The following is an 18,234-nucleotide window of genomic DNA, read 5'->3' as shown; positions in this document are numbered from 1 at the left end:
CATAGCGGGACCAGCGCGTTGAATCCTACGCCAGAACGGCCCCGGCAGCGCGAATGTCTCGGGCGGTCGAGGTCTGCTGCTTTGTCATAAAAGGGAGTTTCGAAGGGCATATCATGGGTGCGATCATACCAGCACTAATGCACCGGATCCCATCAGAACTTCGCAGTTAAGCGTGCTTGGGCGAGAGTAGTACTAGGATGGGTAACCCCCGGGAAGTCCTCGTGTTGCACCCCTTTAATTTTTTGCCCGCTTTTTTATTTTTTGATAATATTTATTTTTAATTTTTCGGCTTTTGGCTTTTCCTCTTCGGATAATTTTTTTCCCTCGAAAATAAACTGAGTCCGGAGACTCGCGGTGCCATGCCGCATAGCGGAACAGCGCGTTGAATCCTACGCCAGAAGGGCCCCGGCAGCGCGAATGTCTCGGGCCGTCGAGGTCTGCTGCTTTGTCATAAAAGGGAGTTTCGAAGGGCATATCATGGGTGCGATCATACCAGCACTAATGCACCGGATCCCATCAGAACTCCGCAGTTAAGCGTGCTTGGGCGAGAGTAGTACTAGGATGGGTGACCCCCTGGGAAGTCCTCGTGTTGCACCCCTTTTATTTTTTGCCCGCTTTTTTATTTTTTGATAACATTTATTTTTAATTTTTCGGCTTTTGGCTTTTCCTCTTCGGATAATTTTTTTCCCCCGAAAATAAACTGAGTCCGGAGACTCGCGGTGCCATGCCGCATAGCGGAACAGCGCGTTGAATCCTACGCCAGAACGGCCCCGGCAGCGCGAATGTCTCGGGCCGTCGAGGTCTGCTGCTTTGTCATAAAAGGGTGTTTCGATGGGCATGTCGTGGGTGCGATCATACCAGCACTAATGCACCGGATCCCATCAGAACTCCGCAGTTAAGCGTGCTTGGGCGAGAGTAGTACTAGGATGGGTGACCCCCTGGGAAGTCCTCGTGTTGCACCCTTTTTATTTTTTGCCCACTTTTTTATTTTTTGATAATATTTATTTTTAATTTTTTGGCTTTTGGCTTTTCCTCTTCGGATAATTTTTTTCCCCCGAAAATAAACTGAGTCCGGAGACTCGTGGTGCCATGCCGCATAGCGGAACAGCGCGTTGAATCCTACGCCAGAACGGCCCCGGCAGCGCGAATGTCTCGGGCCGTCGAGGTCTGCTGCTTTGTCATAAAAGGGTGTTTCGATGGGCATGTCATGGGTGCGATCATACCAGCACTAATGCACCGGATCCCATCAGAACTCCGCAGTTAAGCGTGCTTGGGCGAGAGTAGTACTAGGATGGGTGACCCCCTGGGAAGTCCTCGTGTTGCACCCTTTTTATTTTTTGCCCGCTTTTTTATTTTTTGATAATATTTATTTTTAATTTTTCGGCTTTTGGCTTTTCCTCTTCGGATAATTTTTTTTCCCCGAAAATAAACTGAGTCCGGAGACTCGCGGTGCCATGCCGCATAGCGGAACAGCGCGTTGAATCCTACGCCAGAACGGCCCCGGCAGCGCGAATGTCTCGGGCCGTCGAGGTCTGCTGCTTTGTCATAAAAGGGTGTTTCGATGGGCATGTCATGGGTGCGATCATACCAGCACTAATGCACCGGATCCCATCAGAACTCCGCAGTTAAGCGTGCTTGGGCGAGAGTAGTACTATGATGGGTGACCCCCTGGGAAGTCCTCGTGTTGCACCCTTTTTATTTTTTGCCCGCTTTTTTATTTTTTGATAATATTTATTTTTAATTTTTCGGCTTTTGGCTTTTCCTCTTCGGATAATTTTTTTCCCTCGAAAATAAACTGAGTCCGGAGACTCGCGGTGCCATGCCGCATAGCGGAATAGCGCGTTGAATCCTACGCCAGAACGGCCCCGGCAGCGCGAATGTCTCGGGCCGTCGAGGTCTGCTGCTTTGTCATAAAAGGGAGTTTCGAAGGTCATATCATGGGTGCGATCATACCAGCACTAATGCACCGGATCCCATCAGAACTCCGCAGTTAAGCGTGCTTGGGCGAGAGTAGTACTAGGATGGGTGACCCCCTGGGAAGTCCTCGTGTTGCACCCCTTTTATTTTTTGCCCGCTTTTTTATTTTTTGATAACATTTATTTTTAATTTTTCGGCTTTTGGCTTTTCCTCTTCGGATAATTTTTTTCCCCCGAAAATAAACTGAGTCCGGAGACTCGCGGTGCCATGCCGCATAGCGGAACAGCGCGTTGAATCCTACGCCAGAACGGCCCCGGCAGCGCGAATGTCTCGGGCCGTCGAGGTCTGCTGCTTTGTCATAAAAGGGTGTTTCGATGGGCATGTCATGGGTGCGATCATACCAGCACTAATGCACCGGATCCCATCAGAACTCAGCAGTTAAGCGTGCTTGGGCGAGAGTAGTACTGGGATGGGTGACCCCCTGGGAAGTCCTCGTGTTGTACCCCTTTTATTTTTTGCCCGCTTTTTTATTTTTTGATAATATTTATTTTTAATTTTTTGGCTTTTGGCTTTTCCTCTTCGGATAATTTTTTTTCCCCGAAAATAAACTGAGTCCGGAGACTGGCGGTGCCATGCCGCATAGCGGGACCAGCGCGTTGAATTCTACGCCAGAACGGCCCCGGCAGCGCGAATGTCTCGGGCCGTCGAGGTCTGCTGCTTTGCCATAAAAGGGAGTTTCGAAGTGCATGTCATGGGTGCGATCATACCAGCACTAATGCACCGGATCCGATCATAACTCCGCAGTTAAGCGTGCTTGGGCGAGAGAAGTACTAGGATGGGTGACCCCCTGGGAAGTCCTCGTGTTGCACCCTTTTTATTTTTTGCCCGCTTTTTTATTTTTTGATAATATTTATTTTTAATTTTTTGGCTTTTGGCTTTTCCTCTTCGGATAATTTTTTCCCCCCGAAAATAAACTGAGTCCGGAGACTGGCGGTGCCATGCCGCATAGCGGAACAGCGCGTTGAATCATAGCCAGAACGGCCCCGGCAGCGCGAATGTCTCGGGCCGTCGAGGTCTGCTGCTTTGTCATAAAAGGGAGTTTCGAAGGGCATGTCACGGGTGCGATCATACCAGCACTAATGCACCGGATCCCATCAGAACTCTGCAGTTAAGCGTGCTTGGGCGTGAGTAGTACTAGGATGGGTGACCCCCTGGGAAGTCCTCGTGTTGCACCCCTTTTATTTTTTGCCCGCTTTTTTATTTTTTGATAACATTTATTTTTTATTTTTCGGCTTTTGTCTTTTCCTCTTCGGATAATTTTTTTCCCCCGAAAATAAACTGAGTCCGGAGACTGGCGGTGCCATGCCGCATAGCGGAACAGCGTGTTGAATCCTACGCCAGAACGGCCCCGGCAGCGCGAATGTCTCGGGCCGTCGAGTTCTGCTGCTTTGTCATAAAAGGGAGTTTCGAAGGGCATGCCTTGGGTGCGATCATACCAGCACTAATGCACCGGATCCCATCAGAACTCCGCAGTTAAGCGTGCTTGGGCGAGAGTAGTACTAGGATGGGTGACCCCCTGGGAAGTCCTCGTGTTGCACCCTTTTTATTTTTTGCCCGCTTTTTTATTTTTTGATAATATTTATTTTTAATTTTTTGGCTTTTGGCTTTTCCTCTTCGGATAATTTTTTTCCCCCGACAATAAACTGAGTCCGGAGACTGGCGGTGCCATGCCGCATAGCGGGACCAGCGCGTTGAATCCTACGCCAGAACGGCCCCGGCAGCGCGAATGTCTCGGGCCGTCGAGGTCTGCTGCTTTGTCATAAAAGGGAGTTTCGAAGGGCATATCATGGGTGCGATCATACCAGCACTAATGCACCGGATCCCATCAGAACTCCGCAGTTAAGCGTGCTTGGGCGAGAGTAGTACTAGGATGGGTGACCCCCTGGGAAGTCCTCGTGTTGCACCCCTTTTATTTTTTGCCCGCTTTTTTATTTTTTGATAACATTTATTTTTAATTTTTCGGCTTTTGGCTTTTCCTCTTCGGATAATTTTTTTCCCCCGAAAATAAACTGAGTCCGGAGACTCGCGGTGCCATGCCGCATAGCGGAACAGCGCGTTGAATCCTACGCCAGAACGGCCCCGGCAGCGCGAATGTCTCGGGCCGTCGAGGTCTGCTGCTATGTCATAAAAGGGTGTTTCGATGGGCATGTCATGGGTGCGATCATACCAGCACTAATGCACCGGATCCCATCAGAACTCCGCAGTTAAGCGTGCTTGGGCGAGAGTAGTACTAGGATGGGTGACCCCCTGGGAAGTCCTCGTGTTGCACCCCTTTTATTTTTTGCCCGCTTTTTTATTTTTTGATAATATTTATTTTTAATTTTTTGGCTTTTGGCTTTTCCTCTTCGGATAATTTTTTCCCCCCGAAAATAAACTGAGTCCGGAGACTGGCGGTGCCATGCCGCATAGCGGAACAGCGCGTTGAACCATACGCCAGAACGGCTCCGGCAGCGCGAATGTCTCGGGCCGTCGAGGTCCGCTGCTTTGTATTAAAAGGGAGTTTCGAAGGGCATGTCTTGGGTGCGATCATACCAGCACTAATGCACCGGATCCCATCAGAACTCCGCAGTTAAGCGTGCTTGGGCGAGAGTAGTACTAGGATGGGTGACCCCCTGGGAAGTCCTCGTGTTGCACCCTTTTTATTTTTTGCCCGCTTTTTTATTTTTTGATAATATTTATTTTTAATTTTTCGGCTTTTGGCTTTTCCTCTTCGGATAATTTTTTTCCTCCGACAATAAACTGAGTCCGGAGACTGGCGGTGCCATGCCGCATAGCGGAACAGCGCGTTGAATCCTACGCCAGAACGGCCCCGGCAGCGCGAATGTCTCGGGCCGTCGCGGTCTGCTGCTTTGTCATAAAAGGGAGTTTCGAAGGGCATGTCATGGCTGCGATCATACCAGCACTAATGCACCGGATCCCATCATAACTCCGCAGTTAAGCGTGCTTGGGCGAGAGAAGTACTAGGATGGGTGACCCCCTGGGAAGTCCTCGTGTTGCACCCTTTTTATTTTTTGCCCGCTTTTTTATTTTTTGATAATATTTATTTTTAATTTTTTGGCTTTTGGCTTTTCCTCTTCGGATAATTTTTTCCCCCCGAAAATAAACTGAGTCCGGAGACTGGCGGTGCCATGCCGCATAGCGGAACAGCGCGTTGAATCATACGCCAGAACGGCCCCGGCAGCGCGAATGTCTCGGGCCGTCGAGGTCTGCTGCTTTGTCATAAAAGGGAGTTTCGAAGGGCATGTCATGGGTGCGATCATACCAGCACTAATGCACCGGATCCCATGAGAACTCTGCAGTTAAGCGTGCTTGGGCGAGAGTAGTACTAGGATGGGTGACCCCATGGGAAGTCCTCGTGTTGCAACCCTTTTATTTTTTGCCCGCTTTTTTATTTTTTGATAACATTTATTTTTTATTTTTCGGCTTTTGTCTTTTCCTCTTCGGATAATTTTTTTCCCCCGAAAATAAACTGAGTCCGGAGACTGGCGGTGCCATGCCGCATAGCGGAACAGCACGTTGAATCCTACGCCAGAACGGCCCCGGCAGCGCGAATGTCTCGGGCCGTCGAGGTCTGCTGCTTTGTCATAAAAGGGAGTTTCGAAGGGCATGTCTTGGGTGCGATCATACCAGCACTAATGCACCGGATCCCATCAGAACTCCGCAGTTAAGCGTGCTTGGGCGAGAGTAGTACTAGGATGGGTGACCCCCTGGGAAGTCCTCGTGTTGCACCCTTTTTATTTTTTGCCCGCTTTTTTATTTTTTGATAATATTTATTTTTAATTTTTTGGCTTTTGGCTTTTCCTCTTCGGATAATTTTTTTCCCCCGACAATAAACTGAGTCCGGAGACTGGCGGTGCCATGCCGCATAGCGGGACCAGCGCGTTGAATCGTACGCCAGAACGGCCCCGGCAGCGCGAATGTCTCGGGCCGTCGAGGTCTGCTGCTTTGTCATAAAAGGGAGTTTCGAAGGGCATATCATGGGTGCGATCATACCAACACTAATGCACCGGATCCCATCAGAACTTCGCAGTTAAGCGTGCTTGGGCGAGAGTAGTACTAGGATGGGTGACCCCCTGGGAAGTCCTCGTGTTGCACCCCTTTTATTTTTTGCCCGCTTTTTTATTTTTTGATAACATTTATTTTTAATTTTTCGGCTTTTGGCTTTTCCTCTTCGGATAATTTTTTTCCTCCGAAAATAAACTGAGTCCGGAGACTCGCGGTGCCATGCCGCATAGCGGAACAGCGCGTTGAATCCTATGCCAGAACGGCCCCGGCAGCGCGAATGTCTCGGGCCGTCGCGGTCTGCTGCTTTGTCATAAAAGGGAGTTTCGAAGGGCATGTCATGGCTGCGATCATACCAGCACTAATGCACCGGATCCCATCATAACTCCACAGTTAAGCGTGCTTGGGCGAGAGAAGTACTAGGATGGGTGACCCCCTGGGAAGTCCTCGTGTTGCACCCTTTTTATTTTTTGCCCGCTTTTTTATTTTTTGATAATATTTATTTTTAATTTTTTGGCTTTTGGCTTTTCCTCTTCGGATAATTTTTTCCCCCCGAAAATAAACTGAGTCCGGAGACTGGCGGTGCCATGCCGCATAGCGGAACAGCGCGTTGAATCATACGCCAGAACGGCCCCGGCAGCGCGAATGTCTCGGGCCGTCGAGGTCTGCTGCTTTGTCATAAAAGGGAGTTTCGAAGGGCATGCCATGGGTGCGATCATACCAGCACTAATGCACCAGATCCCATGAGAACTCTGCAGTTAAGCGTGCTTGGGCGAGAGTAGTACTAGGATGGGTGACCCCATGGGAAGTCCTCGTGTTGCACCCCTTTTATTTTTTGCCCGCTTTTTTATTTTTTGATAACATTTATTTTTTATTTTTCGGCTTTTGTCTTTTCCTCTTCGGATAATTTTTTTCCCCCGAAAATAAACTGAGTCCGGAGACTGGCGGTGCCATGCCGCATAGCGGAACAGCGCGTTGAATCCTACGCCAGAACGGCCCCGGCAGCGCGAATGTCTCGGGCCGTCGAGGTCTGCTGCTTTGTCATAAAAGGGAGTTTCGAAGGGCATGTCTTGGGTGCGATCATACCAGCACTAATGCACCGGATCCCATCAGAACTCCGCAGTTAAGCGTGCTTGGGCGAGAGTAGTACTAGGATGGGTGACCCCCTGGAAAGTCTTCGTGTTGCACCCTTTTTATTTTTTGCCCGCTTTTTTATTTTTTGATAATATTTATTTTTAATTTTTTGGCTTTTGGCTTTTCCTCTTCGGATAATTTTTTTTCCCCGACAATAAACTGAGTCCGGAGACTGGCGGTGCCATGCCGCATAGCGGGACCAGCGCGTTGAATCCTACGCCAGAACGGCCCCGGCAGCGCGAATGTCTCGGGCCGTCGAGGTCTGCTGCTTTGTCATAAAAGGGAGTTTCGAAGGGCATATCATGGGTGCGATCATACCAGCACTAATGCACCGGATCCCATCAGAACTTCGCAGTTAAGCGTGCTTGGGCGAGAGTAGTACTAGGATGGGTGACCCCCTGGGAAGTCCTCGTGTTGCACCCCTTTTATTTTTTGCCCGCTTTTTTATTTTTTGATAACATTTATTTTTAATTTTTCGGCTTTTGGCTTTTCCTCTTCGGATAATTTTTTTCCTCCGAAAATAAACTGAGTCCGGAGACTCGCGGTGCGATGCCGCATAGCGGAACAGCGCGTTGAATCCTACGCCAGAACGGCCCCGGCAGCGCGAATGTCTCGGGCCGTCGAGGTCTACTGCTTTGTCATAAAAGGGTGATTCGATGGGCATGTCATGGGTGCGATCATACCAGCACTAATGCACCGGATCCCATCAGAACTCCGCAGTTAAGCGTGCTTGGGCGAGAGTAGTACTAGGATGGGTGACCCCCTGGGAAGTCCTCGTGTTGCACCCTTTTTATTTTTTGCCCGCTTTTTTATTTTTTGATAATATTTATTTTTAATTTTTTGGCTTTTGGCTTTTCCTCTTCGGATAATTTTTTTCCCCCGACAATAAACTGAGTCCGGAGACTGGCGGTGCCATGCCGCATAGCGGGACCAGCGCGTTGAATCCTACGCCAGAACGGCCCCGGCAGCGCGAATGTCTCGGGCCGTCGAGGTCTGCTGCTTTGTCATAAAAGGGAGTTTCGAAGGGCATATCATGGGTGCGATCATACCAGCACTAATGCACCGGATCCCATCAGAACTCCGCAGTTAAGCGTGCTTGGGCGAGAGTAGTACTAGGATGGGTGACCCCCTGGGAAGTCCTCGTGTTGCACCCCTTTTATTTTTTGCCCGCTTTTTTATTTTTTGATAACATTTATTTCTAATTTTTCGGCTTTTGGCTTTTCCTCTTCGGATAATTTTTTTCCCCCGAAAATAAACTGAGTCCGGAGACTCGCGGTGCCATGCCGCATAGCGGAACAGCGCGTTGAATCCTACGCCAGAACGGCCCCGGCAGCGCGAATGTCTCGGGCCGTCGAGGTCTGCTGCTATGTCATAAAAGGGTGTTTCGATGGGCATGTCATGGGTGCGATCATACCAGCACTAATGCACCGGATCCCATCAGAACTCCGCAGTTAAGCGTGCTTGGGCGAGAGTAGTACTAGGATGGGTGACCCCCTGGGAAGTCCTCGTGTTGCACCCCTTTTATTTTTTGCCCGCTTTTTTATTTTTTGATAATATTTATTTTTAATTTTTTGGCTTTTGGCTTTTCCTCTTCGGATAATTTTTTCCCCCCGAAAATAAACTGAGTCCGGAGACTGGCGGTGCCATGCCGCATAGCGGAACAGCGCGTTGAACCATACGCCAGAACGGCTCCGGCAGCGCGAATGTCTCGGGCCGTCGAGGTCCGCTGCTTTGTATTAAAAGGGAGTTTCGAAGGGCATGTCTTGGGTGCGATCATACCAGCACTAATGCACCGGATCCCATCAGAACTCCGCAGTTAAGCGTGCTTGGGCGAGAGTAGTACTAGGATGGGTGACCCCCTGGGAAGTCCTCGTGTTGCACCCTTTTTATTTTTTGCCCGCTTTTTTATTTTTTGATAATATTTATTTTTAATTTTTCGGCTTTTGGCTTTTCCTCTTCGGATAATTTTTTTCCTCCGACAATAAACTGAGTCCGGAGACTGGCGGTGCCATGCCGCATAGCGGAACAGCGCGTTGAATCCTACGCCAGAACGGCCCCGGCAGCGCGAATGTCTCGGGCCGTCGCGGTCTGCTGCTTTGTCATAAAAGGGAGTTTCGAAGGGCATGTCATGGCTGCGATCATACCAGCACTAATGCACCGGATCCCATCATAACTCCGCAGTTAAGCGTGCTTGGGCGAGAGAAGTACTAGGATGGGTGACCCCCTGGGAAGTCCTCGTGTTGCACCCTTTTTATTTTTTGCCCGCTTTTTTATTTTTTGATAATATTTATTTTTAATTTTTTGGCTTTTGGCTTTTCCTCTTCGGATAATTTTTTCCCCCCGAAAATAAACTGAGTCCGGAGACTGGCGGTGCCATGCCGCATAGCGGAACAGCGCGTTGAATCATACGCCAGAACGGCCCCGGCAGCGCGAATGTCTCGGGCCGTTGAGGTCTGCTGCTTTGTCATAAAAGGGAGTTTCGAAGGGCATGTCATGGGTGCGATCATACCAGCACTAATGCACCGGATCCCATGAGAACTCTGCAGTTAAGCGTGCTTGGGCGAGAGTAGTACTAGGATGGGTGACCCCATGGGAAGTCCTCGTGTTGCACCCCTTTTATTTTTTGCCCGCTTTTTTATTTTTTGATAACATTTATTTTTTATTTTTCGGCTTTTGTCTTTTCCTCTTCGGATAATTTTTTTCCCCCGAAAATAAACTGAGTCCGGAGACTGGCGGTGCCATGCCGCATAGCGGAACAGCACGTTGAATCCTACGCCAGAACGGCCCCGGCAGCGCGAATGTCTCGGGCCGTCGAGGTCTGCTGCTTTGTCATAAAAGGGAGTTTCGAAGGGCATGTCTTGGGTGCGATCATACCAGCACTAATGCACCGGATCCCATCAGAACTCCGCAGTTAAGCGTGCTTGGGCGAGAGTAGTACTAGGATGGGTGACCCCCTGGGAAGTCCTCGTGTTGCACCCTTTTTATTTTTTGCCCGCTTTTTTATTTTTTGATAATATTTATTTTTAATTTTTTGGCTTTTGGCTTTTCCTCTTCGGATAATTTTTTTCCCCCGACAATAAACTGAGTCCGGAGACTGGCGGTGCCATGCCGCATAGCGGGACCAGCGCGTTGAATCGTACGCCAGAACGGCCCCGGCAGCGCGAATGTCTCGGGCCGTCGAGGTCTGCTGCTTTGTCATAAAAGGGAGTTTCGAAGGGCATATCGTGGGTGCGATCATACCAACACTAATGCACCGGATCCCATCAGAACTTCGCAGTTAAGCGTGCTTGGGCGAGAGTAGTACTAGGATGGGTGACCCCCTGGGAAGTCCTCGTGTTGCACCCCTTTTATTTTTTGCCCGCTTTTTTATTTTTTGATAACATTTATTTTTAATTTTTCGGCTTTTGGCTTTTCCTCTTCGGATAATTTTTTTCCTCCGAAAATAAACTGAGTCCGGAGACTCGCGGTGCCATGCCGCATAGCGGAACAGCGCGTTGAATCCTACGCCAGAACGGCCCCGGCAGCGCGAATGTCTCGGGCCGTCGCGGTCTGCTGCTTTGTCATAAAAGGGAGTTTCGAAGGGCATGTCATGGCTGCGATCATACCAGCACTAATGCACCGGATCCCATCATAACTCCGCAGTTAAGCGTGCTTGGGCGAGAGAAGTACTAGGATGGGTGACCCCCTGGGAAGTCCTCGTGTTGCACCCTTTTTATTTTTTGCCCGCTTTTTTATTTTTTGATAATATTTATTTTTAATTTTTTGGCTTTTGGCTTTTCCTCTTCGGATAATTTTTTCCCCCCGAAAATAAACTGAGTCCGGAGACTGGCGGTGCCATGCCGCATAGCGGAACAGCGCGTTGAATCATACGCCAGAACGGCCCCGGCAGCGCGAATGTCTCGGGCCGTCGAGGTCTGCTGCTTTGTCGTAAAAGGGAGTTTCGAAGGGCATGTCATGGGTGCGATCATACCAGCACTAATGCACCGGATCCCATGAGAACTCTGCAGTTAAGCGTGCTTGGGCGAGAGTAGTACTAGGATGGGTGACCCCATGGGAAGTCCTCGTGTTGCACCCCTTTTATTTTTTGCCCGCTTTTTTATTTTTTGATAACATTTATTTTTTATTTTTCGGCTTTTGTCTTTTCCTCTTCGGATAATTTTTTTCTCCCGAAAATAAACTGAGTCCGGAGACTGGCGGTGCCATGCCGCATAGCGGAACAGCGCGTTGAATCCTACGCCAGAACGGCCCCGGCAGCGCGAATGTCTCGGGCCGTCGAGGTCTGCTGCTTTGTCATAAAAGGGAGTTTCGAAGGGCATGTCTTGGGTGCGATCATACCAGCACTAATGCACCGGATCCCATCAGAACTCCACAGTTAAGCGTGCTTGGGCGAGAGTAGCACTAGGATGGGTGACCCCCTGGAAAGTCTTCGTGTTGCACCCTTTTTATTTTTTGCCCGCTTTTTTATTTTTTGATAATATTTATTTTTAATTTTTTGGCTTTTGGCTTTTCCTCTTCGGATAATTTTTTTTCCCCGACAATAAACTGAGTCCGGAGACTGGCGGTGCCATGCCGCATAGCGGGACCAGCGCGTTGAATCCTACGCCAGAACGGCCCCGGCAGCGCGAATGTCTCGGGCCGTCGAGGTCTGCTGCTTTGTCATAAAAGGGAGTTTCGAAGGGCATATCATGGGTGCGATCATACCAGCACTAATGCACCGGATCCCATCAGAACTTCGCAGTTAAGCGTGCTTGGGCGAGAGTAGTACTAGGATGGGTGACCCCCTGGGAAGTCCTCGTGTTGCACCCCTTTTATTTTTTGCCCGCTTTTTTATTTTTTGATAACATTTATTTTTAATTTTTCGGCTTTTGGCTTTTCCTCTTCGGATAATTTTTTTCCTCCGAAAATAAACTGAGTCCGGAGACTCGCGGTGCGATGCCGCATAGCGGAACAGCGCGTTGAATCCTACGCCAGAACGGCCCCGGCAGCGCGAATGTCTCGGGCCGTCGAGGTCTACTGCTTTGTCATAAAAGGGTGATTCGATGGGCATGTCATGGGTGCGATCATACCAGCACTAATGCACCGGATCCCATCAGAACTCCGCAGTTAAGCGTGCTTGGGCGAGAGTAGTACTAGGATGGGTGACCCCCTGGGAAGTCCTCGTGTTGCACCCCTTTTATTTTTTGCCCGCTTTTTTATTTTTTGATAATATTTATTTTTAATTTTTTGGCTTTTGGCTTTTCCTCTTCGGATAATTTTTTCCCCCCGAAAATAAACTGAGTCCGGAGACTGGCGGTGCCATGCCGCATAGCGGAACAGCGCGTTGAATCATACGCCAGAACGGCCCCGGCAGCGCGAATGTCTCGGGCCGTCGAGGTCTGCTGCTTTGTATTAAAAGGGAGTTTCGAAGGGCATGTCTTAGGTGCGATCATACCAGCACTAATGCACCGGATCCCATCAGAACTCCGCAGTTAAGCGTGCTTGGGCGAGAGTAGTACTAGGATGGGTGACCCCCTGGGAAGTCCTCGTGTTGCACCCTTTTTATTTTTTGCCCGCTTTTTTATTTTTTGATAATATTTATTTTTAATTTTTCGGCTTTTGGCTTTTCCTCTTCGGATAATTTTTTTCCTCCGACAATAAACTGAGTCCGGAGACTGGCGGTGCCATGCCGCATAGCGGAACAGCGCGTTGAATCCTACGCCAGAAAGGCCCCGGCAGCGCGAATGTCTCGGGCCGTCGCGGTCTGCTGCTTTGTCATAAAAGGGAGTTTCAAAGGGCATGTCATGGCTGCGATCATACCAGCACTAATGCACCGGATCCCATCATAACTCCGCAGTTAAGCGGGCTTGGGCGAGAGAAGTACTAGGATGGGTGACCCCCTAGGAAGTCCTCGTGTTGCACCCTTTTTATTTTTTGCCCGCTTTTTTATTTTTTGATAATATTTATTTTTAATTTTTTGGCTTTTGGCTTTTCCTCTTCGGATAATTTTTTCCCCCCGAAAATAAACTGAGTCCGGAGACTGGCGGTGCCATGCCGCATAGCGGAACAGCGCGTTGAATCATACGCCAGAACGGCCCCGGCAGCGCGAATGTCTCGGGCCGTCGAGGTCTGCTGCTTTGTCATAAAAGGGAGTTTCGAAGGGCATGTCATGGGTGCGATCATACCAGCACTAATGCACCGGATCCCATGAGAACTCTGCAGTTAAGCGTGCTTGGGCGAGAGTAGTACTAGGATGGGTGACCCCATGGGAAGTCCTCGTGTTGCACCCCTTTTATTTTTTGCCCGCTTTTTTATTTTTTGATAACATTTATTTTTTATTTTTCGGCTTTTGTCTTTTCCTCTTCGGATAATTTTTTTCCCCCAAAAATAAACTGAGTCCGGAGACTGGCGGTGCCATGCCGCATAGCGGAACAGCGCGTTGAATCCTACGCCAGAACGGCCCCGGCAGCGCGAATGTCTCGGGCCGTCGAGGTCTGCTGCTTTGTCATAAAAGGGAGTTTCGAAGGGCATGTCTTGGGTGCGATCATACCAGCACTAATGCACCGGATCCCATCAGAACTCCGCAGTTAAGCGTGCTTGGGCGAGAGTAGTACTAGGATGGGTGACCCCCTGGGAAGTCCTCGTGTTGCACCCTTTTTATTTTTTGCCCGCTTTTTTATTTTTTGATAATATTTATTTTTAATTTTTTGGCTTTTGGCTTTTCCTCTTCGGATAATTTTTTTCCCCCGACAATAAACTGAGTCCGGAGACTGGCGGTGCCATGCCGCATAGCGGGACCAGCGCGTTGAATCGTACGCCAGAACGGCCCCGGCAGCGCGAATGTCTCGGGCCGTCGAGGTCTGCTGCTTTGTCATAAAAGGGAGTTTCGAAGGGCATATCATGGGTGCGATCATACCAGCACTAATGCACCGGATCCCATCAGAACTTCGCAGTTAAGCGTGCTTGGGCGAGAGTAGTACTAGGATGGGTGACCCCCTGGGAAGTCCTCGTGTTGCACCCCTTTTATTTTTTGTCCGCTTTTTTATTTTTTGATAACATTTATTTTTAATTTTTCGGCTTTTGGCTTTTCCTCTTCGGATAATTTTTTTCCTCCGAAAATAAACTGAGTCCGGAGACTCGCGGTGCCATGCCGCATAGCGGAACAGCGCGTTGAATCCTACGCCAGAACGGCCCCGGCAGCGCGAATGTCTCGGGCCGTCGAGGTCTACTGCTTTGTCATAAAAGGGTGTTTCGATGGGCATGTCATGGGTGCGATCATACCAGCACTAATGCACCGGATCCCATCAGAACTCCGCAGTTAAGCGTGCTTGGGCGAGAGTAGTACTAGGATGGGTGACCCCCTGGGAAGTCCTCGTGTTGCACCCCTTTTATTTTTTGCCCGCTTTTTTATTTTTTGATAATATTTATTTTTAATTTTTTGGCTTTTGGCTTTTCCTCTTCGGATAATTTTTTCCCCCCGAAAATAAACTGAGTCCGGAGACTGGCGGTGCCATGCCGCATAGCGGAACAGCGCGTTGAATCATACGCCAGAACGGCCCCGGCAGCGCGAATGTCTCGGGCCGTCGAGGTCTGCTGCTTTGTATTAAAAGGGAGTTTCGAAGGGCATGTCTTAGGTGCGATCATACCAGCACTAATGCACCGGATCCCATCAGAACTCCGCAGTTAAGCGTGCTTGGGCGAGAGTAGTACTAGGATGGGTGACCCCCTGGGAAGTCCTCGTGTTGCACCCTTTTTATTTTTTGCCCGCTTTTTTATTTTTTGATAATATTTATTTTTAATTTTTCGGCTTTTGGCTTTTCCTCTTCGGATAATTTTTTTCCTCCGAAAATAAACTGAGTCCGGAGACTCGCGGTGCCATGCCGCATAGCGGAACAGCACGTTGAATCCTACGCCAGAACGGCCCCGGCAGCGCGAATGTCTCGGGCCGTCGAGGTCTGCTGCTTTGTCATAAAAGGGAGTTTCGAAGGGCATGTCTTGGGTGCGATCATACCAGCACTAATGCACCGGATCCCATCAGAACTCCGCAGTTAAGCGTGCTTGGGCGAGAGTAGTACTAGGATGGGTGACCCCCTGGGAAGTCCTCGTGTTGCACCCTTTTTATTTTTTGCCCGCTTTTTTATTTTTTGATAATATTTATTTTTAATTTTTTGGCTTTTGGCTTTTCCTCTTCGGATAATTTTTTTCCCCCGACAATAAACTGAGTCCGGAGACTGGCGGTGCCATGCCGCATAGCGGGACCAGCGCGTTGAATCGTACGCCAGAACGGCCCCGGCAGCGCGAATGTCTCGGGCCGTCGAGGTCTGCTGCTTTGTCATAAAAGGGAGTTTCGAAGGGCATATCGTGGGTGCGATCATACCAACACTAATGCACCGGATCCCATCAGAACTTCGCAGTTAAGCGTGCTTGGGCGAGAGTAGTACTAGGATGGGTGACCCCCTGGGAAGTCCTCGTGTTGCACCCCTTTTATTTTTTGCCCGCTTTTTTATTTTTTGATAACATTTATTTTTAATTTTTCGGCTTTTGGCTTTTCCTCTTCGGATAATTTTTTTCCTCCGAAAATAAACTGAGTCCGGAGACTCGCGGTGCCATGCCGCATAGCGGAACAGCGCGTTGAATCCTACGCCAGAACGGCCCCGGCAGCGCGAATGTCTCGGGCCGTCGCGGTCTGCTGCTTTGTCATAAAAGGGAGTTTCGAAGGGCATGTCATGGCTGCGATCATACCAGCACTAATGCACCGGATCCCATCATAACTCCGCAGTTAAGCGTGCTTGGGCGAGAGAAGTACTAGGATGGGTGACCCCCTGGGAAGTCCTCGTGTTGCACCCTTTTTATTTTTTGCCCGCTTTTTTATTTTTTGATAATATTTATTTTTAATTTTTTGGCTTTTGGCTTTTCCTCTTCGGATAATTTTTTCCCCCCGAAAATAAACTGAGTCCGGAGACTGGCGGTGCCATGCCGCATAGCGGAACAGCGCGTTGAATCATACGCCAGAACGGCCCCGGCAGCGCGAATGTCTCGGGCCGTCGAGGTCTGCTGCTTTGTCATAAAAGGGAGTTTCGAAGGGCATGTCATGGGTGCGATCATACCAGCACTAATGCACCGGATCCCATGAGAACTCTGCAGTTAAGCGTGCTTGGGCGAGAGTAGTACTAGGATGGGTGACCCCATGGGAAGTCCTCGTGTTGCACCCCTTTTATTTTTTGCCCGCTTTTTTATTTTTTGATAACATTTATTTTTTATTTTTCGGCTTTCGTCTTTTCCTCTTCGGATAATTTTTTTCCCCCGAAAATAAACTGAGTCCGGAGACTGGCGGTGCCATGCCGCATAGCGGAACAGCGCGTTGAATCCTACGCCAGAACGGCCCCGGCAGCGCGAATGTCTCGGGCCGTCGAGGTCTGCTGCTTTGTCATAAAAGGGAGTTTCGAAGGGCATGTCTTGGGTGCGATCATACCAGCACTAATGCACCGGATCCCATCAGAACTCCACAGTTAAGCGTGCTTGGGCGAGAGTAGCACTAGGATGGGTGACCCCCTGGAAAGTCTTCGTGTTGCACCCTTTTTATTTTTTGCCCGCTTTTTTATTTTTTGATAATATTTATTTTTAATTTTTTGGCTTTTGGCTTTTCCTCTTCGGATAATTTTTTTTCCCCGACAATAAACTGAGTCCGGAGACTGGCGGTGCCATGCCGCATAGCGGGACCAGCGCGTTGAATCCTACGCCAGAACGGCCCCGGCAGCGCGAATGTCTCGGGCCGTCGAGGTCTGCTGCTTTGTCATAAAAGGGAGTTTCGAAGGGCATATCATGGGTGCGATCATACCAGCACTAATGCACCGGATCCCATCAGAACTTCGCAGTTAAGCGTGCTTGGGCGAGAGTAGTACTAGGATGGGTGACCCCCTGGGAAGTCCTCGTGTTGCACCCCTTTTATTTTTTGCCCGCTTTTTTATTTTTTGATAACATTTATTTTTAATTTTTCGGCTTTTGGCTTTTCCTCTTCGGATAATTTTTTTCCTCCGAAAATAAACTGAGTCCGGAGACTCGCGGTGCGATGCCGCATAGCGGAACAGCGCGTTGAATCCTACGCCAGAACGGCCCCGGCAGCGCGAATGTCTCGGGCCGTCGAGGTCTACTGCTTTGTCATAAAAGGGTGATTCGATGGGCATGTCATGGGTGCGATCATACCAGCACTAATGCACCGGATCCCATCAGAACTCCGCAGTTAAGCGTGCTTGGGCGAGAGTAGTACTAGGATGGGTGACCCCCTGGGAAGTCCTCGTGTTGCACCCCTTTTATTTTTTGCCCGCTTTTTTATTTTTTGATAATATTTATTTTTAATTTTTTGGCTTTTGGCTTTTCCTCTTCGGATAATTTTTTCCCCCCGAAAATAAACTGAGTCCGGAGACTGGCGGTGCCATGCCGCATAGCGGAACAGCGCGTTGAATCATACGCCAGAACGGCCCCGGCAGCGCGAATGTCTCGGGCCGTCGAGGTCTGCTGCTTTGTATTAAAAGGGAGTTTCGAAGGGCATGTCTTAGGTGCGATCATACCAGCACTAATGCACCGGATCCCATCAGAACTCCGCAGTTAAGCGTGCTTGGGCGAGAGTAGTACTAGGATGGGTGACCCCCTGGGAAGTCCTCGTGTTGCACCCTTTTTATTTTTTGCCCGCTTTTTTATTTTTTGATAATATTTATTTTTAATTTTTCGGCTTTTGGCTTTTCCTCTTTGGATAATTTTTTTCCTCCGACAATAAACTGAGTCCGGAGACTGGCGGTGCCATGCCGCATAGCGGAACAGCGCGTTGAATCCTACGCCAGAACGGCCCCGGCAGCGCGAATGTCTCGGGCCGTCGCGGTCTGCTGCTTTGTCATAAAAGGGAGTTTCAAAGGGCATGTCATGGCTGCGATCATACCAGCACTAATGCACCGGATCCCATCATAACTCCGCAGTTAAGCGGGCTTGGGCGAGAGAAGTACTAGGATGGGTGACCCCCTAGGAAGTCCTCGTGTTGCACCCTTTTTATTTTTTGCCCGCTTTTTTATTTTTTGATAATATTTATTTTTAATTTTTTGGCTTTTGGCTTTTCCTCTTCGGATAATTTTTTCCCCCCGAAAATAAACTGAG

At 49.3% G+C, this 18,234-nt stretch overlaps 44 non-coding genes and 6 pseudogenes across 44 annotated transcripts; all 50 read left to right on the top strand.

Moving 5' to 3' along the window:
- Positions 1-115: 115 nt before the first annotated feature.
- LOC148709191 (5S ribosomal RNA) lies at positions 116-233 on the top strand. The gene has a single exon (XR_015985945.2). It is a non-coding gene; the product is annotated as a 5S ribosomal RNA (ribosomal RNA).
- A 246-nt stretch (positions 234-479) lies between these two features.
- Positions 480-598, top strand: LOC148709190 (5S ribosomal RNA). The gene has a single exon (XR_015981602.2). It is a non-coding gene; the product is annotated as a 5S ribosomal RNA (ribosomal RNA).
- Positions 599-844: 246 nt separating this feature from the next.
- LOC148709189 (5S ribosomal RNA) lies at positions 845-963 on the top strand. Its single transcript, XR_015980535.2, has one exon. It is a non-coding gene; the product is annotated as a 5S ribosomal RNA (ribosomal RNA).
- Positions 964-1,209: 246 nt separating this feature from the next.
- On the top strand, positions 1,210-1,328 carry LOC148709188 (5S ribosomal RNA). Its single transcript, XR_015984086.2, has one exon. It is a non-coding gene; the product is annotated as a 5S ribosomal RNA (ribosomal RNA).
- Positions 1,329-1,574: 246 nt separating this feature from the next.
- LOC148709187 (5S ribosomal RNA) lies at positions 1,575-1,693 on the top strand. The gene has a single exon (XR_015981600.2). It is a non-coding gene; the product is annotated as a 5S ribosomal RNA (ribosomal RNA).
- A 246-nt stretch (positions 1,694-1,939) lies between these two features.
- On the top strand, positions 1,940-2,058 carry LOC148709186 (5S ribosomal RNA). Its single transcript, XR_015985944.2, has one exon. It is a non-coding gene; the product is annotated as a 5S ribosomal RNA (ribosomal RNA).
- Positions 2,059-2,304: 246 nt separating this feature from the next.
- Positions 2,305-2,423, top strand: LOC148709185 (5S ribosomal RNA). The gene has a single exon (XR_015981599.2). It is a non-coding gene; the product is annotated as a 5S ribosomal RNA (ribosomal RNA).
- A 247-nt stretch (positions 2,424-2,670) lies between these two features.
- Positions 2,671-2,789, top strand: LOC148709184 (5S ribosomal RNA; annotated as a pseudogene).
- Positions 2,790-3,034: 245 nt separating this feature from the next.
- On the top strand, positions 3,035-3,153 carry LOC148709183 (5S ribosomal RNA). Its single transcript, XR_015981598.2, has one exon. It is a non-coding gene; the product is annotated as a 5S ribosomal RNA (ribosomal RNA).
- Positions 3,154-3,399: 246 nt separating this feature from the next.
- On the top strand, positions 3,400-3,518 carry LOC148709182 (5S ribosomal RNA). The gene has a single exon (XR_015982261.2). It is a non-coding gene; the product is annotated as a 5S ribosomal RNA (ribosomal RNA).
- A 247-nt stretch (positions 3,519-3,765) lies between these two features.
- On the top strand, positions 3,766-3,884 carry LOC148709181 (5S ribosomal RNA). Its single transcript, XR_015985943.2, has one exon. It is a non-coding gene; the product is annotated as a 5S ribosomal RNA (ribosomal RNA).
- A 246-nt stretch (positions 3,885-4,130) lies between these two features.
- On the top strand, positions 4,131-4,249 carry LOC148709180 (5S ribosomal RNA). The gene has a single exon (XR_015980534.2). It is a non-coding gene; the product is annotated as a 5S ribosomal RNA (ribosomal RNA).
- Positions 4,250-4,495: 246 nt separating this feature from the next.
- Positions 4,496-4,614, top strand: LOC148709179 (5S ribosomal RNA). Its single transcript, XR_015982259.2, has one exon. It is a non-coding gene; the product is annotated as a 5S ribosomal RNA (ribosomal RNA).
- A 246-nt stretch (positions 4,615-4,860) lies between these two features.
- LOC148709178 (5S ribosomal RNA) lies at positions 4,861-4,979 on the top strand. Its single transcript, XR_015984631.2, has one exon. It is a non-coding gene; the product is annotated as a 5S ribosomal RNA (ribosomal RNA).
- Positions 4,980-5,225: 246 nt separating this feature from the next.
- LOC148709177 (5S ribosomal RNA) lies at positions 5,226-5,344 on the top strand. Its single transcript, XR_015983525.2, has one exon. It is a non-coding gene; the product is annotated as a 5S ribosomal RNA (ribosomal RNA).
- A 246-nt stretch (positions 5,345-5,590) lies between these two features.
- Positions 5,591-5,709, top strand: LOC148709176 (5S ribosomal RNA). Its single transcript, XR_015982258.2, has one exon. It is a non-coding gene; the product is annotated as a 5S ribosomal RNA (ribosomal RNA).
- A 247-nt stretch (positions 5,710-5,956) lies between these two features.
- LOC148709175 (5S ribosomal RNA) lies at positions 5,957-6,075 on the top strand. The gene has a single exon (XR_015983524.2). It is a non-coding gene; the product is annotated as a 5S ribosomal RNA (ribosomal RNA).
- Positions 6,076-6,321: 246 nt separating this feature from the next.
- LOC148709174 (5S ribosomal RNA) lies at positions 6,322-6,440 on the top strand (annotated as a pseudogene).
- A 246-nt stretch (positions 6,441-6,686) lies between these two features.
- LOC148709173 (5S ribosomal RNA) lies at positions 6,687-6,805 on the top strand. Its single transcript, XR_015978747.2, has one exon. It is a non-coding gene; the product is annotated as a 5S ribosomal RNA (ribosomal RNA).
- Positions 6,806-7,051: 246 nt separating this feature from the next.
- Positions 7,052-7,170, top strand: LOC148709172 (5S ribosomal RNA). The gene has a single exon (XR_015985942.2). It is a non-coding gene; the product is annotated as a 5S ribosomal RNA (ribosomal RNA).
- Positions 7,171-7,417: 247 nt separating this feature from the next.
- LOC148709171 (5S ribosomal RNA) lies at positions 7,418-7,536 on the top strand. The gene has a single exon (XR_015980533.2). It is a non-coding gene; the product is annotated as a 5S ribosomal RNA (ribosomal RNA).
- A 246-nt stretch (positions 7,537-7,782) lies between these two features.
- On the top strand, positions 7,783-7,901 carry LOC149756480 (5S ribosomal RNA). The gene has a single exon (XR_016411763.1). It is a non-coding gene; the product is annotated as a 5S ribosomal RNA (ribosomal RNA).
- A 247-nt stretch (positions 7,902-8,148) lies between these two features.
- LOC148709169 (5S ribosomal RNA) lies at positions 8,149-8,267 on the top strand. The gene has a single exon (XR_015982256.1). It is a non-coding gene; the product is annotated as a 5S ribosomal RNA (ribosomal RNA).
- Positions 8,268-8,513: 246 nt separating this feature from the next.
- Positions 8,514-8,632, top strand: LOC148709168 (5S ribosomal RNA). Its single transcript, XR_015984630.2, has one exon. It is a non-coding gene; the product is annotated as a 5S ribosomal RNA (ribosomal RNA).
- A 246-nt stretch (positions 8,633-8,878) lies between these two features.
- Positions 8,879-8,997, top strand: LOC149756479 (5S ribosomal RNA). The gene has a single exon (XR_016411762.1). It is a non-coding gene; the product is annotated as a 5S ribosomal RNA (ribosomal RNA).
- Positions 8,998-9,243: 246 nt separating this feature from the next.
- Positions 9,244-9,362, top strand: LOC148709166 (5S ribosomal RNA). Its single transcript, XR_015982255.2, has one exon. It is a non-coding gene; the product is annotated as a 5S ribosomal RNA (ribosomal RNA).
- A 246-nt stretch (positions 9,363-9,608) lies between these two features.
- On the top strand, positions 9,609-9,727 carry LOC148709165 (5S ribosomal RNA). Its single transcript, XR_015986042.2, has one exon. It is a non-coding gene; the product is annotated as a 5S ribosomal RNA (ribosomal RNA).
- Positions 9,728-9,973: 246 nt separating this feature from the next.
- LOC148709164 (5S ribosomal RNA) lies at positions 9,974-10,092 on the top strand. Its single transcript, XR_015979505.2, has one exon. It is a non-coding gene; the product is annotated as a 5S ribosomal RNA (ribosomal RNA).
- A 247-nt stretch (positions 10,093-10,339) lies between these two features.
- LOC148709163 (5S ribosomal RNA) lies at positions 10,340-10,458 on the top strand. The gene has a single exon (XR_015984629.2). It is a non-coding gene; the product is annotated as a 5S ribosomal RNA (ribosomal RNA).
- A 246-nt stretch (positions 10,459-10,704) lies between these two features.
- LOC149756478 (5S ribosomal RNA) lies at positions 10,705-10,823 on the top strand. The gene has a single exon (XR_016408722.1). It is a non-coding gene; the product is annotated as a 5S ribosomal RNA (ribosomal RNA).
- A 246-nt stretch (positions 10,824-11,069) lies between these two features.
- On the top strand, positions 11,070-11,188 carry LOC149756477 (5S ribosomal RNA). The gene has a single exon (XR_016404340.1). It is a non-coding gene; the product is annotated as a 5S ribosomal RNA (ribosomal RNA).
- Positions 11,189-11,434: 246 nt separating this feature from the next.
- LOC148709160 (5S ribosomal RNA) lies at positions 11,435-11,553 on the top strand (annotated as a pseudogene).
- Positions 11,554-11,800: 247 nt separating this feature from the next.
- LOC148709159 (5S ribosomal RNA) lies at positions 11,801-11,919 on the top strand. The gene has a single exon (XR_015979504.2). It is a non-coding gene; the product is annotated as a 5S ribosomal RNA (ribosomal RNA).
- A 246-nt stretch (positions 11,920-12,165) lies between these two features.
- LOC148709158 (5S ribosomal RNA) lies at positions 12,166-12,284 on the top strand. The gene has a single exon (XR_016400782.1). It is a non-coding gene; the product is annotated as a 5S ribosomal RNA (ribosomal RNA).
- Positions 12,285-12,530: 246 nt separating this feature from the next.
- LOC148709157 (5S ribosomal RNA) lies at positions 12,531-12,649 on the top strand. The gene has a single exon (XR_015985941.2). It is a non-coding gene; the product is annotated as a 5S ribosomal RNA (ribosomal RNA).
- A 246-nt stretch (positions 12,650-12,895) lies between these two features.
- On the top strand, positions 12,896-13,014 carry LOC148709156 (5S ribosomal RNA; annotated as a pseudogene).
- A 246-nt stretch (positions 13,015-13,260) lies between these two features.
- On the top strand, positions 13,261-13,379 carry LOC148709155 (5S ribosomal RNA). Its single transcript, XR_015982253.2, has one exon. It is a non-coding gene; the product is annotated as a 5S ribosomal RNA (ribosomal RNA).
- Positions 13,380-13,625: 246 nt separating this feature from the next.
- On the top strand, positions 13,626-13,744 carry LOC148709154 (5S ribosomal RNA). The gene has a single exon (XR_015984627.2). It is a non-coding gene; the product is annotated as a 5S ribosomal RNA (ribosomal RNA).
- Positions 13,745-13,991: 247 nt separating this feature from the next.
- On the top strand, positions 13,992-14,110 carry LOC148709153 (5S ribosomal RNA). Its single transcript, XR_015983523.2, has one exon. It is a non-coding gene; the product is annotated as a 5S ribosomal RNA (ribosomal RNA).
- A 246-nt stretch (positions 14,111-14,356) lies between these two features.
- LOC148709152 (5S ribosomal RNA) lies at positions 14,357-14,475 on the top strand. Its single transcript, XR_015982252.1, has one exon. It is a non-coding gene; the product is annotated as a 5S ribosomal RNA (ribosomal RNA).
- Positions 14,476-14,721: 246 nt separating this feature from the next.
- On the top strand, positions 14,722-14,840 carry LOC148709151 (5S ribosomal RNA). The gene has a single exon (XR_015979503.2). It is a non-coding gene; the product is annotated as a 5S ribosomal RNA (ribosomal RNA).
- Positions 14,841-15,086: 246 nt separating this feature from the next.
- LOC148709150 (5S ribosomal RNA) lies at positions 15,087-15,205 on the top strand. Its single transcript, XR_016411761.1, has one exon. It is a non-coding gene; the product is annotated as a 5S ribosomal RNA (ribosomal RNA).
- Positions 15,206-15,452: 247 nt separating this feature from the next.
- LOC148709149 (5S ribosomal RNA) lies at positions 15,453-15,571 on the top strand. Its single transcript, XR_015985940.2, has one exon. It is a non-coding gene; the product is annotated as a 5S ribosomal RNA (ribosomal RNA).
- A 246-nt stretch (positions 15,572-15,817) lies between these two features.
- LOC148709148 (5S ribosomal RNA) lies at positions 15,818-15,936 on the top strand. The gene has a single exon (XR_015978864.2). It is a non-coding gene; the product is annotated as a 5S ribosomal RNA (ribosomal RNA).
- Positions 15,937-16,182: 246 nt separating this feature from the next.
- On the top strand, positions 16,183-16,301 carry LOC148709147 (5S ribosomal RNA). Its single transcript, XR_015985314.2, has one exon. It is a non-coding gene; the product is annotated as a 5S ribosomal RNA (ribosomal RNA).
- A 246-nt stretch (positions 16,302-16,547) lies between these two features.
- Positions 16,548-16,666, top strand: LOC148709146 (5S ribosomal RNA; annotated as a pseudogene).
- Positions 16,667-16,913: 247 nt separating this feature from the next.
- Positions 16,914-17,032, top strand: LOC148709145 (5S ribosomal RNA). Its single transcript, XR_015983522.2, has one exon. It is a non-coding gene; the product is annotated as a 5S ribosomal RNA (ribosomal RNA).
- Positions 17,033-17,278: 246 nt separating this feature from the next.
- LOC148709144 (5S ribosomal RNA) lies at positions 17,279-17,397 on the top strand. The gene has a single exon (XR_015979502.2). It is a non-coding gene; the product is annotated as a 5S ribosomal RNA (ribosomal RNA).
- A 246-nt stretch (positions 17,398-17,643) lies between these two features.
- Positions 17,644-17,762, top strand: LOC148709143 (5S ribosomal RNA). Its single transcript, XR_016402201.1, has one exon. It is a non-coding gene; the product is annotated as a 5S ribosomal RNA (ribosomal RNA).
- A 246-nt stretch (positions 17,763-18,008) lies between these two features.
- On the top strand, positions 18,009-18,127 carry LOC148709142 (5S ribosomal RNA; annotated as a pseudogene).
- The last annotated feature ends 107 nt before the right edge of the window (positions 18,128-18,234 follow it).

The sequence above is a fragment of the Phoenix dactylifera genome, chromosome 4 (assembly GCF_051530095.1).
Source record: "Phoenix dactylifera cultivar Ajwa chromosome 4, Ajwa_hap1_PhDact_Kaust_v1.1, whole genome shotgun sequence".
In the NCBI taxonomy this organism is placed as follows: Eukaryota; Viridiplantae; Streptophyta; class Magnoliopsida; order Arecales; family Arecaceae; genus Phoenix; species Phoenix dactylifera.
This window is presented reverse-complemented; position numbering and strand designations above follow the sequence as displayed.